We start from the raw sequence: 6,543 nt of genomic DNA, 5'->3' as shown, positions 1-6,543 counted from the left end.
AAATGCTATTTTATCAATTTCGTCTTTTAAACTTTTAAAATGATCGATGCAATCTATAGAGCTTGCTTTCCAAATACTTTCTGTAGCAGCTTGCCAATTTCCAATTGTCGCCATTTTCCCCGCAAAAATCGGAACTCCTTGGACTCTTTTACTTTATGTTCTTTCCCGCTAAAAATCGAATATCTCTGGAATTTTCATTGCCATCTACGTAGCCATATGGCGGGTATGACACTGAACTCTGTATTGAAAAACAAATTAGAATCTTTTAGGTGCTGCGCAAATGATGTAATCCACTTTAAACTTGTGAGACAGAAGTCGGACATGGAAGATGATTCTACTACATTTCATCCAGAGATGACCCATCAGCTGTTCGGTGTGTGAAAACATATTTCCGTTTACTGTAAATTTACTGAATACAAGATACAAAGCCACTGCACAGCCACATTGCACTGACTGGTCCTTGGTCTATAAAAATACAAAATACCTTAATTAATAGTGTTAGATAAAGGTTTATAAGTAGTTATCTCTTTGCAAATAATCAAACTACGTAATTGTCGTAAAACGGTCGTAAACTAAACCATGTCACACACAGTGAGACAAAAGAAAGTTGGGTATGGATGTTCATTCATAAATTATATAACGGTATAAGTTCCTAAAGGAAGAAATAAATATTTACAGTATATGTTCCTAACGGAATAAATGGTATAGAATATTTGTTCCAACAGGAATAGATATTAAGACAAATGTTTTCTAACAAAGTTTCCATAGGAACTTCTGTTAGCCCCACAGGACGCATTACGACTGGACACAATTACGAACGATTTCAAATGTATGCCCTCTGAGATCATATTTATTTATATTTATCAATAAATGTTTTTATAAATAAAAACCCTATTAAAATTCCCTTGTTTTCATGATAATACAATTTATGTGCACTTAGTGAATGTTGATGATGATGACAAAATCATTCTGAAAATATTATAAGAACGGCAATCTGGCCTACAAGTTATTTAAAAAAAAAACATAAAGGTAAGTGCAAATTGCCTTCTTTTGTTAATATATAGAAAGAAAAATATCTCCTGATTCTGTTTATATGCGTGATGTCTTTTATCTTGCCCAAATAACCCCACAATTGATGTTTATTAGACTCTTGTGAACCTATTTATGGTCAAAAGAAAATATGTTAATTTCATCAAAAAGTCAGAGAACTCAGAAAGAAATGTTGACCTATATGAAAAAAATTCATAGATGATTGATAAGTACACCACCGAAATGGATAAACTTGAATTTAGTGCTCCTTTAAAGGAGGAACTTACACAAAAATAAAAAAAAATCAGAAATCTTTCTTTACACATGACTGACATTTCGTCTGCAACCATGGCTGAAGTAATTGAAGTAAAAAACAAACTTGTGCATCTTATTTTCCATGAAAATTGTTTGAGATAAAGATTAATGTATGCTTTATCAATCTAGACTGTTGTCATTGATTTCTTCTGCAAGATATATGAATATAGTGCTGTTCGGAAATTGCGTCCACATGTGGCCTCTTTTGACCGTAAAACGAGGTCACGCAAATCTTACTAAAGTATCCTATCGTGAATAAAAATGTATGTGGGATATGATGCAAAATGGAAAGCCTTCATACATCTTAAATTCTGTGGTATAAACAATTCAAGAAAAGTAGTCTAAATAAAAAAATATTAATTACAGTTCAATAATCGTTTCGTAATTGTGTCCGGTGAGGCTAGGCGGAACAAATATACATTGACATGGTACATGCACCAATACACCTTATCACCAATCCCATACATGTGACAGAGTTGTCAAGCCACAACTGGAGATTTGAAAATTTTCAGCTGGAGTTGTGGTCTCATAACTGAGATTTTTTATCGACGTACGCAATGTAATTTTTGTGTGTTTAAACTGCATATCTTCCTTTTTTTTTGGTTAAAAGAACAATAATTCCATACCTTCAAACACCTGCATATCCATTTTTACTTGATAAAAATAAAAGATAAGGGGTTTTCAAATAATTATGCATTATGTATAATTCAAGATAAAGTGATCAGCCATCATACATAGTTGGCAAAAAGTATCTCTGATTAAGTTACATTGTCAACTTTGTGTACCACTACTGAACATGCTTTGTAACAGAAGGTGTTAAATTGATAGAGTTGTAGGCTTGCTGTTGGTAGCTGTCTCCATAAGTTTGGGTCCAGTCATTAGGGCAACCATAGTCAGCTTTGCATGAAGTGTAGTAAGCATGGTCTTGACCCTTGGTACTGATTTGCACCATTTGAAATCAGATCTCCAGGCAGAGTTGAATTTGGCTAGATACTTGGTTTTCTTTTATTTGCTGCTGGGGTATTTGGTGATAAACATGATAAAATACGGTTTGCATTTGTCAAATTTTAGAATAGTCCAAGACAACTATACTTATATAGGTATTTCATTGGCTTGGATAGAAAACGAGCCATAAATATCATATTTGAGTAGATTTCATTTTTATTGAGGTTTAGTAAATGTTCCATGTTTTCAAGAACTTGTTTTCAATAGCATCAAATAAATCGTTGTTTATACAACTTGTCAATTTAATCCTTTGTCAGTATTTCACTTTTAATCATCCAGGCTTGTGCCTTAAACTAGCTAGTTGTCACCAGTAATTGCCTATTATCTTTGATTTATTGTTGTATATACAGTTTAATCCTAAACACCTCAGGCTTATTTTAACTTTTTTACGACCTCTACCTTTGACACAACAGGAAACTTCCGTTTTTCTAGGACTTTTCCCATATCCAATTTCGAGTTTCTCGGACTTTTTCTCTGTCCCTATCGATTTTGTAAACAAAATATGTATTGAAAATTTTACGAGGTTGACATTTTCAAAAAACGGAAGATTTCAAATTTTAACAGGAGGAACAGAAGAGGGTCTGAAAAGCGGGAGATTTTGACTCCCGCCGGAAGAATCACATGTATGCAATCCCTGCTGACCCAGACGCTTGAACTTTTGACATCATACAGCAATCACTTTTCCATTGTGGGTCAGAATTTATTTTGTGTTATGACGTCAAAATTTTTATGGTAACCTGTGTGATATCCAGTAATGGTGGACAAATAGTGCCACCGATTTATTGACAATGACAGGGCTTGAGAGCAGATTTCAGCTCTCTACGCTTGTGACGTCAAAATTTTATGGAAATCCTCGTGATGTCCAGTAATGGTGAAAAAATAGCGATAAGGTGTATAAATTAAAAACTTATTGCTATTTGTCCATGTTGTCCGCCATATTAACTGGACATCACAAAAGTTCCCATAAAATTTTGACTTCATATTGAAATATTGAGTTAAAAATTAATGACACTTAATTTTGTGTATACATTGTACAACCAAAGGTTTATATGCATGTACCTACAAATGTACATACATAGATGTACAGTAGACTCCGGCCAATCGGATACCCAAAATGTCAGCTAAAATATCCGATTGTCCGATATATTCAATTAGCCGATGAACGTATATTCCTCCAAGTTTTTTTTCAATATTGACAGACACAACCCTAAGATACCAATAGCTATTATAGCTGCTTTATTAATGGAAATTTGTAACTAATCTCAATGTTTTTTCAGGTACAAGTTCGGATAATTCGATTGATTGAGTAAATAGATCGATCAGTTGATTATAATGTATTTTGTTTATCTGTCAGTCTATTGATTTTTTAATTATGTGTTGATTTCTGAATAAAATGTGTACCTCTTAAATAATGAGACTTGTTGTTTTTGCGTGATTTGTTTCATTTGTGTGTTAAAACAGGTAAAAGTTAAAAATAACTATGAATTCTCGAAGTAGGCCACAGGTAAATCTATTAATAGCTACGAATTCTCTAAACTATAATCGAACTCAGATCTAATTTTCTAGTTTTTTTATTTATGAAACACATTTCCAATTTTGAGTAATACAACTATTTTTATGATTATAAAATTGGACATCAAGATGAGTAAAATTAATTTGCTTTTCTATCTAATCTGTCGTGGCTCAAAATAAAAGGCTAAATATTATGTAAATTAGGAAATGGCGTACGTGTGTACAAGTTACATAATTCTATTTCACCTGGGATATGCTATTGACACACAAATCCTTATTTTTACACGGACTTCTATATATATTTTAATAAATTGTTGAGAAAGAGGTACTTTTCATTCATATTTAATAAACATTGATGAACATCACGCACAGTTTATCATTTCTGTCGTGTCCTTGTTTGTGAAGTAAATGATAACGATCACATTTGGATAAACACATAACAAACACATCGAAGGCAAAATATAATATCAGATTCATAAAATAAACAAGACAACAAGAAAAATATGTTTTATTTGTCTATAAAAGATCGTTTTTATTAATAAAATGAAACATTTCTGTACAGAAGTTTTCTTTAAACGTCGTAATGGCACAACTTCCGGCTTCATTTCCTGTGAAGAAAATACGAAATTATTTCAAAATATTCGATTGTACATGGTTTTCACACATTTTTCATGAATATTCCTATCCCATTAGCCGATATATTCTAATAACCGATATTCGATTATCCGATGTATTTTGACTGAAATGTATAGGGAATGGTTCGGTGTTTTGAAATAATATTACAATAGCCGATATATTTGTTTAACCGATATCCGATTAGGTGGAGTCTACTGTATTATATATGCAGTAATTTTCTTGCTGCTTAGATCATTTTGTTGCACTACATTTGTAATTATTTTAATCATTTTTTTTTTACATTCCTGTTCTTTAGTTAGTTCTGACACTAGTCCAAATAATAATGACGTCTGGCATGGCTATTTTATATTTTTTCGAGATGCCATCGTAGGAAGGTGTCCCAGAAATTTTTAAAATAGCCTTGCCAGATGCATAATTATTTGGGACTAGTCTGACACTGCAGGTTAGAAATTGTTGCTTTATTGACCATTAGCTATTTCACTTGATAACCTTCACGATATTTTAGTATGACATTTCTTGTAATAATAATTTTATAATTACAGGTGAACAGGAATCAATATTTGTTACAAAGATCTGATCGTGGAGATGTTTTACAGTGCTTCCAGACTGACAACCTATGTCAACATGCAGTATTTTGAGAAAATTTCATCAAACATGTTGGTGGTATTGAGCCTGATAATGTTTGGAAACTTTGGCTAAAGAACTTCCTCCAGGTTTGTTACAAATAAGGATGAATTCACAAGGTTATTACCAAAAGATGCTTCTTTCAAACCATATGGAGAGATGCTTCATTCATATAAAGTCTCTAAAGGAAATGATATGAGAAACTTCGAGATCTACCACACCGATATCGACACTCCAGGGTTTAGAGAGTATCATGAACGATTACAGACATTTATACTTTTCTTCATTGATGGGGCATCATTCATCGATGTTGATGATAGTAGATGCACTTCTATCTGTTGTTTGAGAAATACAAAGTAAATGATAATCCGATGCATGCTATAGCTGGCTACATGACCGTTTACAATTACTATGCATATCCAGAGAAAAAACGTCCTCGTGTCAGTCAGGTACTGATTCTACCGCCATTTCAGAAGCAGGGCCATGGTGCTGAGTTGCTGCAGACATTTTACAATACATGTTACTCACGATCTGAAATCAAAGATATTACTGTTGAGGATCCATCCGAAAACTTTCAGAGAGTTAGAGATTATGTGGATGCAAAAAACTGTATGGATTTAGCCAGCTTTAAATCAGACAAATTGCTGTTGGGATTTTCTGATGACATGGTACAAGATGCTAGAAACAAATTGAAATTATCTAAACGACAGACAAGAAGAATCTACGAGATATTACGACTGAAAGCAACAAATGTCAACAACAAGGAGCAGTACAGAAGTTATAGGTTGGAGGTAAAGAAAAGATTAAATGCTCCATTTCAGAAAAATGGACGTGATAATAAGAAACTAGAACAAGTTTTACAACCAAATGAACTGTCAGCTACCATGAACTCATGCCTTTAGATCAGAGACATGCTTATTTAGAAAAAGCTTATGAGGAATTTGAAGAACAATACAAACTAGTAATTGACAGACTTGAAAAATACCATTGATAACATTCCATTATCTGAAAGGAAAAACATGTTCAAATGAAAACCCATAATTGATTCGACTTAAAAGTTGATTTCCAGTGCTAGATTTTGTATGATAACTTATGGTCTGACTAACTTGTACTAAATGTTGCTTTGTCAGTAAATTATTTGTATTCCAATTTCAGTACCTTATTTGTTATATCCAAAATGTCAATGAATGTAGTCCTGCTCAACCGTCCTTTAGCAATATTTAGTAGTGCTAGCTAGTGATTATTTAGTATGTTTTTAATAGTCTCATTATGGATGAAAGTTTTAGTCTTGTGAGCAAATTTTTTGCAACACTGATGACATGTGAGCTTGAGCTATTGCTATCACTTGGCATCTGCTGTCATCATTAACATTTAAAAAAATCTTCTTTGATTCCACTAAACTTATCTGAATCAAACTTTCTT

At 32.8% G+C, this 6,543-nt stretch overlaps 1 pseudogene; it reads left to right on the top strand.

Annotated features, from left to right (window-relative positions):
• Positions 1-216: 216 nt before the first annotated feature.
• On the top strand, positions 217-6,270 carry LOC139504667 (histone acetyltransferase type B catalytic subunit-like; annotated as a pseudogene).
• Positions 6,271-6,543: the final 273 nt, after the last annotated feature.

This window comes from Mytilus edulis, unplaced genomic scaffold, assembly GCF_963676685.1.
Source record: "Mytilus edulis unplaced genomic scaffold, xbMytEdul2.2 SCAFFOLD_939, whole genome shotgun sequence".
Classification (NCBI taxonomy): Eukaryota; Metazoa; Mollusca; class Bivalvia; order Mytilida; family Mytilidae; genus Mytilus; species Mytilus edulis.
Note: the sequence above shows the minus strand (reverse complement) of the source record. Positions and strands in the feature narration are given on the sequence as shown.